General features: G+C 50.0%; 1 protein-coding gene across 1 annotated transcript in view; it reads left to right on the top strand.

Moving 5' to 3' along the window:
* The first annotated feature begins 2,004 nt into the window (after positions 1-2,004).
* The window catches only part of SUN1 (Sad1 and UNC84 domain containing 1), a 55,409-nt gene continuing 47,556 nt past the window's right edge, over positions 2,005-9,857 (top strand). Inside the window, exon 1 of the mRNA XM_029051951.2 lies at positions 2,005-2,020. The gene's annotated coding sequence lies outside the window, so the exon portion shown is untranslated. The remainder of the gene's footprint in view (positions 2,021-9,857) is intronic.

Raw genomic sequence — 9,857 nt, 5'->3', positions numbered from 1 at the left:
TGTATCTATCCCCAGTGCTTAGAATAGTGTGCTTGGCACCTAGTATGCGCTTAACAAATACCGAACATATATTATTATTATTATTATTATTATTACCTTGTAATCTGCCCCAGTGCTTAGAAAAGTGCTTGGCACCTAGTAAGCGCTTAACAAATACCAACATTAATCAATATTATATTATTATTATTATTATTAATTATTATTATACCTTGTATCTGCCCCAGGGCTTAGAAAAGTGCTTGGCAACCTAGTAAGCGCTTAACAAATACCAACAATATTATTAAAGGGGAAGAGAGACAGCAAAACAAGTAGTCAGGCATCCACACCATCAAAATAGATCAATAGAATCATAGATATCTACACAGAAGCAGCGTGTTCAGTGGAAAGAGTGCGGGCTTGGGAGTCAGAGGTCATGGGTTCCAATCCCCGCTCTGCCACTTGCCAGCTGTGTGACTTTGGGCAAGTCACTTCACTTCTCTGGCCTCAGTTCCCTCATCTGGAAAATGGGGACTGACACTGTGGCCCCCCACCTGGGACAACCAGATCACTGTGTATCCCCCCCAGTGTTCAGAACAGTGCTTGGCACATAGTAAGCGCTTAACAAATACCACGATTATTAATAAAGTAAATAGAAAGTCATAGTCTGTCTCCCCCGTTTAGACTGTGAGCCCGTCGTTGGGCAGGAATGGTCTCTATCTGTTGCCCAATTGGACATTCCAAGCGCTTAGAGAAGCAGCGTGGCTCAGTGGAAAGAGCCTGGGCTTGGGAGTCAGAGGTCATGAGTTCAAATCCCAGCTCTGCCACTTGTCAGCTGTGTGACTGGGGCGAGTCACTTCACTTCTCTGGGCCTCAGTTCCCTCATCTGTAAAATGGGGCTGAAGACTGTGAGCCTCACGTGGGACAACCCGATGACCCTGTATCTCCCCCAGCGCTTAGAACAGTGCTCTGCACATAGTGAGTGCTTAACAAATACCAACATCATTAATTAGTAGCAGTACAGTGTTCTGCACATAGTAAGCGCTTGAAAACTGTGCCCTCAGTTCCCTCATCTGGAAAAATGGGGATGAAAGACTGGGAGCCTCACGTGGGACCTGAATCCACCCTGTATCTCCCCCCAGCGTTTAGAACAGTGCTCGGTATGTAGTAAAGTGCTTAAACAAATACCAACATTATTATTATAAATATGAATGAATGAATGGTGATGACTGACTGACTGAATGAATAATGAGTGAGTGAGTGGATGGATGGATGAATGAATGAATAATGAGTGAGTGGATGGATGAATGAATGACGATGAATGAATGGATGACGATGAATGAATGAATGAGTAGTGAGTGAGTGAGTGGATGGATGGATGGCTGAATGAATAATGAGTGAGTGGATGGATGAATGAATGAATGGCGATGAATGAATGGATGACGATGAATGAATGAATGAGTAATGAGTGGGTGGATGAATGAATGAAATGACGATGAATGACTGAATGACTGACTGAATGATGAATAATGAGTGGGTGGATGGATGGATGGAATGACTGAATGGCTGGATGACTGAATGGCTGGATGACTGAATGAATGACTGAATGACTGCATGACTGAATGAGGGAAAGGCAGAAAGGCAGCCCGCGGCTCCGCCGGCCCGGGCGTTGCCCCTGGGCGCGCCAGGATGGCCGAGACGCGCAGGTGTGGAGTTTCCATTGGCCGAGCCGCCGCAGGTGTGGGTTTTCATTGGTCCTCCTTCCCCCGGGCTGGGCCGTCGGGGCTGCTGATTGGCCCGCTGCCTCCGGCCGGGGCGCTGCCGCCCGCCGCCCGCCTGCCCGCCTGCCCGCGCGCCCGTCCCGCGCGCCGGTCCGCCCTCGCGGGAAGCGCGAGGCCCCGAGGGGGCGGGGCTGAGGGGGCGGTGACGCCCCGCCCCTGCCCCTCCCCCGCCCCCCCCCCTGCCCCTCCCCTGCCCCGGTGTGTGAGGAGCGGAGCGGAGCGGCGCGGTCGGGACGCCCCGCCCCGCCAGCCCGTCGTCTCGGGTGAGTGCGGGCCCGCGGGGGGACGGGACGGGACAGGACAGGACGGGCCTCCGCTCCGGGCCTCCGCTCCCGGGCCTCCGCTCCCGGGCCTTCCCCTCAGCCTCCTCCCGCGCCGGCCCTCCACGCTCCCCTTCCTTCCCTGACCGCCTCCGCCGCCTCCGCCTCCTCCTCTTCCCGGCCGCTCCGTGGCTGCCCCCTCGCTGCCCGCCTTCCCCCGAAGCTGCTCCTCCCCCGCCGCCCCCTCACTAGTCGCCTTCCCCCTTACCGCGCCCTCCCTGCCCGACGGACGGACGGACGGACGGACCTTACCTCTGGTCCTTCCTCAGTGCCTCCCTCTCAGTGCCCCCCTCAGGTCCCCGCCCCTTCAGTCTCCCCCTCAGTGCTCCCTCAGGTTCCCCTCAGTGCCCCCCAGGGCCCCCTCAGTGCTCCCTCCCCAGTGCTTCCCCCAGGTCCCCTCGGTGCTCTCCTCAGTGCTCCCCTCACTGCTCCCTCACTGCCCCCTCAGTGCCCCCCTCAGTGCCCCCTCACGCTCCTCAGGTCCCCTCTCAGGGCCCCCCTCAGTGCTCCCTCCCCAGTGCTCCCACCCCAGTGCTCCCACCCAGTGGTCCCCCAGGTTCCCATCTCGGTGCTCCCCCTCGTGCTCCCCCAGGCCCCCCCCAGGTTCCCTCCCTCAGTGCTCTTCAGGTTCCCCTCCCTCATGCTCTTCAGGTTCCCCCCCCTCAGTGCTCTTCAGGTCCCCCCTGAGTGCTCCCCCCCTGAGTGCCCCCCTTCAGGTCCCCCTCAGTGCTCCCCTTAGGTCCCCCTCAGTGCTCCCCTCAGTGCTCCCCCTCAGTGCTCCCCTTCAGGTCCCCCCTTCAGGTCCCCCTTCAGGTCCCCCCCTCACGGTCCCCCCTCCAGTGCTCCCCCCTCCCAGTGCTCCCCCCCTCCCAGTGCTTCCCCCCCTCCAGTGCTCCCCTCCAGTGCTCCCCCCTCCAGTGCTCTCCCCCCTCAGTGCCCCTTGGCCCCCCGCCGCCTCCCCCCAACCGCCCTCCAGACTGGGGAAGGCCCACGGCCTCGGCTTCCGGACGCCCGCCCGACGACACCCCGCACTCCCTCGACCAATGATCGCTGTCCCGATAACGGTATTGCTTATTGATAACCATCCTAATACTGCTAGAAATAAATGACCTTGGTATTTCTTACGTGCTTACTATGTGCCGAGCACCGTTCTAAACGCTGGGGTGGATGCGGGGGTCGTGAGATGGTCCCACTTGGAGCTCACATTTTTTAATTCCTCACTTCTGCCGATGAGGCAACTGAGGCCCCCGGGAAGTGACTTGCCCAAGGTCACACAGATGAGTGGCGGAGGCGGGATTAGAACCCACGACCTCCGACTCCAAGCCCGGGCTCTGCCGCTAAGGCCACCTTGCTTCGCGCTGAGCGCTTACTAGGTGGCCGAGCACTGTCTAAGCGCCGGGGTAGATACAAGGTAGTCGGGTCGTCCCACGTGGGCTCGCAGTCTTCATCCCATTTACAGATGAGGGAACTGAAGGCACGGAAGAATGGGGATGATGGGGGGTGTTTAAGCACTTACTAGGTGCCGAGCACTGTTCTAAACGCCAAAGAGTCAAGGTAGTCGGATTGTCCCACGTGGGGCTCGCAGTCTTCATCCCCATTTTACGGATGAGGGAACTGAGGCACGGAGAATGGGGATGATGGGGTGTTTAAGCACTTACTAGGTGCCGAGCACTGTTCTAAAACGCCAAAGATTCAAGGTAGTCGGGTTGTCCATGTGGGGATCACAGTCTTCATCCCCATTTTACGGATGAGGGAACTGAGGCACGGAGAATGGGGATGATGGGGGTGTTTTCTAAACACTTACTATGTGCCGAGCACTGTTCTATACCCCAGGGTAGATCCAAGGTACTCAGGTTGTCCCACATGGGGCTCGCGATCTTTATCCCCATTTGACAGATGGGGAACTGAGGCACAGAGAATGATGATGAGGAGGGTATTCAAAGTCATTTATTGAGCGCTTTACTATGTGCAGAGCACTGTACTAAGCATTTGGAAAGTACAGTTCGGCAACAGACAATTCCTCCCCAACAACTGGCTCACATTATGTGCCCAGCACTCTTCTGAGCGTTGGGGCAGATACGAGGTAATGAGGTTGCCCCCACATGGGGCTCATGGTCTTCATCCCCATTGTATAGATGAGGTCACTGAGGCACAGAGAAGTGAAGCGACTGGCCCAAAGTCGCTCAGTTGACAGCTGGCGGAGTTGGGATTAGAACTCATGACCTCTGACTCCCAAGTCTGTACTCTTTCCAAACACTTACTGTGTGCCAAGCACTGGGGTTGATATAGGCAATGAGGTTGACCCACAGGGGGCTCACGGGCTTCATCCCCATTTTACAGATGAGGTAACTGAGCCACAGACAATGATGTTGATGGTATTTTTTACTATGTGCGAAGCACTGCTCTAAGCGCTGGGGTCGGTACAAGTTGATCAGGTGGTCCCATGTGGGGCTCCCAGTCTTCACCCCCGTTTTACAGAGGAGGGAATTGAGGCACAGAGAAGTTAAGCGTCTTGCCCAGGGTCACCCAGCAGACAAGAGGCAGAGCCAGCATTAGAACCCACGTCCTCTGACTCCCAAGCTCAGGCTCTTTCTGTTAAAGCCACGCTGCTTCTCTCAGTCAACCACCGGTGTTTGAGTGCTTCCAGTGTGCAGAACACTGTACTGAGCGCTTGGGAGAGAGTGCGATTTTACAGAGTTGGCAGCGAGCTTCAGTCTAGAGGAGGAGAAACTTCGTTTCCAAGCTGTCCGGCCCTCCGACCCTCCCTCCAAGATCTCTCTGGCTGTGAAAGGCGAGGACGGAAAAGAGAGAAGTGCACTGGAAAGGACAATCTCCCGGATGACAATAATAATAATAATAATTGAGGTACTTGTTAGAAGCAGCATGGCATGGTGGAGAGACCAGCCTGGGAGTCAGAAGGCCATGAGTTCTAATCCAGCCTCTGCCCCTTGTCTGTCGTGAGACCTCAGACAAGTTGTTTCACTTCTCGTTGCCTCAGTTACCTCATCTGTAAAATGGGCCTTAAGACTGAGCCCCCCCCCCCCCCCCCCGTAAGGAACAGGGACTGTGTCCAAACTGACTACCTTGTGTCTAACCCTGGTGCTTAGGACAGTGCTTGGCACATAGTAAGCGCTTAACAAATACCATAATAATTATTATTATCATTAAGTACTTACTATGTGCCATGCATAGTAAGCACTCAATAAATGCTATTGAATGAATGAATTATACTAAGCTGTGGAATAGATAAAATAATAATGTGGTTTTTAAGTGCTCACTCTGTGCTTGTGCTCTACAAAGTGCTGGGGTAGATAGAAAAATAATAACGGTGATAGTATTTAAGTGCTTACTCTGTGCCAAGCACTGTACTAAGCACTGAGGCAGATGCAAGATCATTTGGTCAAGGGGCTCACAGACAAAGTAGGTGGGAGAACAGGAAGTATAAAAAAGTGACTTGCTTAAGGTCCTCAGTGGGCACATGGCAGAGTTAGGATTAGAACCCAGCTCCATCAACTCCCAACCCTGCGCTCTTTCCACCAGGCCATGCTGCTTCTCAGTATCTTAATTATCTTTTATAATATCTTTAAATCCGAAAAGTCCCCATCCAAATTCAGGGCTCCCGGGGCGGGCAGACGTGAAGCATGTGTACAGTATATCCGTGCTGCCCTCCCAGTTTCATACGTTGATGCTTTTCTCCAGGCTTGGTGGACCGGAGGGGTGGTGTTGGAAATTTTGCCCCACAGTTCTTGTGCATAACCACATTCTCTTGGACACCAGGAAGATATTTTTGTCAGACCCACCCCCCCCCAGAAGGTCTCATGAGAGCAGATTTCCTTCTGCTCCAATAGAGGCCTATCTTGGGAAGTTAGGCACAAGGCATTTAATCAAAAAGAATTGTTTGCTTCCCAATTCTGTGATCTATTTTCCTAACTACCGGTTTTTCAGACAGTCCACCCTGGCAGTCTGGTTGGGGGAATGTGACATACCTCCTCTTACGTGATGGTATTTATTGAGTGCTTACTGAGTGCAGAGCACTGAACTAAGTGTCTGGGAAAGTATCCTTGCCTGCAGTGAACTTTCTAGATGTGCTTTCACTGTGGGGAAACTCGGCTATTTGCTAAAACCCCAAATTTGAGGCTCTTTTTGGGGATATGCTTCGCTGTAAGGTAACTCCAGTCGATCGATATTTTTAATTATATTCAGTGGTATTTATTGAATGCTTACTTTGTGCAAACCAGTGGACTAAGAACTTGGGAAAGTGCCACTTGAGTTACTAATGTCTTTTTGGTGGGCAGTGTCTTAGACGGTCAGTTTCTCAGGGTGGATCAGAGAAGCAGCGTGGCTCAGTGGAAAGAGCACGGACTTTGGAGTCAGGGCTCATGAGTTCGAATCCCAGCTCTGCCACTTGTCGGCTGTGTGACTGTGGGCAAGTCACTTAACTTCTCTGTGCCTCAGTTCCCTCATCTGTAAAATGGGGATTAAGACTGTGAGCCCCACGTGGGACAACCTGATTCCCCTATGTCTACCCCAGCGCTTAGAACAGTGCTCGGCACATAGTAAGCGCTTAACAAATACCAACATTATTATCTCCACCTGCTTCCAATCTCCATGAGGCCAGAGTTGGGCTAAATGGGAAGTGGTTGGAAAGTAGCAATGGAATTGTAATTTCCCTTATTCTTTAGGGTTTTTAGGTACCTTGAAAATGACCATGCTAACTAAAAATGGTTACTCTTCCTGCCCACTGGCAGAACATTTTTTTAATGGCAATTGTTAAAGTCCTCACTATGTGCCAGGCACTGTACTAAGCGCTAAGTACTAACAACTGTTAGTTGTTAGGGCTGTTTTCAACTTAGAAGTGCTATTAAGTTGAAGACAGCCCTCTCACCTGTCTACCCTTTCTGCCCCCTTCACATTTGGGGACCAGTTTTATTGTATCTGACTTCAACTTGCCTACTCTGCTTCTAGAAGGAGAAGGGTTGAATGTTTTAATTAGGTTTACTTTTATTAGGGTTTCCTTGTAAACCTGTGGTATATAGTGGTTTTCGATGCCAAGCTCAGTATTACTACTTTTAATTGTTCATATAATATACTGCAGTTGCCTCACTTTATTTAACTAGTGAGCTTCAGATTGATTTACGGTGTTTTTAATTGTCTGTATTTACAACATAGTTATTAAGCCTGGCACTCCCAAACTTAGCGTGCTGAATTACCCGTGAAAACATGTCAGAGGTTCTGAGAAATATCTAAGGTGTAGGTGTAAAATGGTTTCAAACTTTGTGATGAATAAGGTTTATGCTTCCAAGAGAAGAATAGGTTGGAAGTAAGATTAAAAGGCCTTAAAATATCTCATGACAAGTATTGCTAAAGTGCCTACCCTCTTCAGGGGCAAAAGTATTTTCTAGGACTTCCATAAGAAAGCAACTGCCAATATTTTGCAGGAAGCTTCTAACCATCACTAACTTTTTCTGTGACACGTAGTGCAATCTCTTTAGAATCAACATAAATTTGATAAAGCAAATGCCAAATACTTTTTGGATCATTTCTCCAAATTATTCTTTGTATTTCTTTGTTTCATGCAAGAGTTGCAATCAGCTAACACAAATGCTGTTCATTCAGATTAACTTTAAAGTAGCTTTATTTTCATGAAGGAGACTACTTTAAAGATAGTCCATATTTTCTTCAAAGGACATGAACAGGCATTAAAACTGGGCTTGGCCTTGTTTTTTTCTTTCAGAAATAATCCAGTTTTCATTCTTTATTGTAGTTAAATGTACTTTTGAGAAATGTGTGTTTATCTGCTCCTGAAACAGCTGTGAATTTGAAATATTTTAAAAAGTGATCTAGCTGTTCCGGGTGAAGAAAATGTAATGACCAACATTTAGCCCATTCAGTGTATGAAAAGATAAGATGTAGTCTTTTATGGTTTATTGGCAGAAATGCCGTGTCTTCTTCCAGACTAGGTATTCTGTCGCCACTGCTGTCCATTTAGCCCAATATTGTTTGATTTGTTCTCCCGGTCTCTTGTACTTATATGGAAAATGTATATTTGTGTTTGTATCCTCCTGCCTTTCCCCACCCTTGAGTGTATTCAGTCCAGCATGAGCACTTTATTTCTGCGGGTAAATGTTTTAGTATGAGCTACATATGTAGGGAAGGGGGTGAGGCTTGAATTTTACGAGCAGTTATTTGTGAAGGGAGAGGTGTGTGTGTGTGAGAGAGAGTGAGCAAACATGGGTGGTGAGTTGGGGAGGGCCTGGCAGATATGAATATTTATGTGAGGAAGCATCCTGACATAGGCATCAGCTCCATGGGACCTAAAGGGGCTATCCCCTTCACGCAGTTGGCATCAAGAGGTGAGGTTATTAGCTTCAGAAGGCCCATGCCACTGTTGGGTCAGGATCTTGTCGCCAATGGAGCTGGGTTGTTTCTGCAACAGCAGCCACAGCTGTGGACAGTGGATCTGACTGAGAAACAGTGTTTTTGCATGGTCCCATGAGAGATGTGCTACCACTCTGCCAGCTGTGGAGCTCTGATCCCCATCCCGACCCCAGGGAGTCCCCCAGGCTGCCTAAGCAGAGGGCACCAGACTGTAAACCCATCAAAGGGCAGGGACTGTCTTTATCCGTTGCCGATTTGTACATTCCAAGTGCTTAGTACAGTGCTCTGCACATAGTAAGCGCTCAATAAATACTAATGAATGAATGAATGAAGCAGGTGGGTGGCTTCTTACTGGGCTTTGAGGTGGGGCTAGAGGAACTGCTCAATGCCCCCGGGCAGACCCCAAAGGTGACAGTGGAGAAGGAGGTAGTGCACCTCCTTTTTTATTTCCTCTTCCCTCTTCCTCCTGCTTGTTGCCCCCTGCCCCTCCAAAACTCTAACTCCAAGTTCACCTGCAAGTGCAAAATGAAAAATTGGTACCTCGGGTCTGTTTTTTTTTTCCTAGGTATGCTTCTGTAGAAGCTGCTGTGCTAATTCCTTTGATATCTAATCCTCTGGACTCCAGGTACAGAGGATTAATGACCTGTAATCCAGGTTGTTATTGGTTCCCCTCCCCGATCTCCCCTCCCTTGATGCACGAACCCACATCCTCAACATCACATTCTCAATATCCTCACTTTTCTGCCTCTCCGTCGGTCTTATCCACTATCCCTAGATCACACCACTTGTTCTTCAGAGGCTGTTGATGGAAATCCAGGTGCCAGGCCAATTTCGGCCAACTTGAAATTCACCCATAGCATTTAGTAACAGTGTTCTGCACACAGTAAAGGGATCCATAAATATTAATAATTGATTCGTCTACATGTGTTATCTCTATCTTCTCTTTCACTGAGCCATGCTACTTTTCCTCCCTTATCAACTCCTAAGCCTAATTACCTCAGCAACTATTTCAGTGTTAACTTCCTTCTGAACCCCCCCCTATTCCCCCCCCCCCCCCCCCCCGTGTCCCCAACTCCCCTTTTATCGCCCTGTTGGCCTAATAATAATAGTACTTGTTACGTGCTTACTGCCAAGCACCGTTCAAAGTACATGTTAATCAGGTTGGACACAGTCCCTGTCCCACAGGGGGCTCACACTCTTAATCCCCATTTTGCAGATGAGGTAGCTGAGGCCCAGAGAAGTTAATTGATTTGCCCACAGTCACACGGCAGACATGTGGTTGAGCTGGGATTAGTAGTCAGGTCCTAGTTGACAACTGAGATACTCAGGGATGAGCTCCTCAAAATCACTCCTTCCTACCCCCTCGTCCATTCTCTCATCATTCCCAGATGTCTTTCAAGGT

The sequence above is a fragment of the Ornithorhynchus anatinus genome, chromosome 2 (assembly GCF_004115215.2).
Source record: "Ornithorhynchus anatinus isolate Pmale09 chromosome 2, mOrnAna1.pri.v4, whole genome shotgun sequence".
Lineage (NCBI taxonomy): Eukaryota > Metazoa > Chordata > Mammalia > Monotremata > Ornithorhynchidae > Ornithorhynchus > Ornithorhynchus anatinus.
The sequence above is the reverse complement of the archived record's forward strand: the minus strand, read 5'-3'. Positions and strand labels throughout refer to the sequence as shown.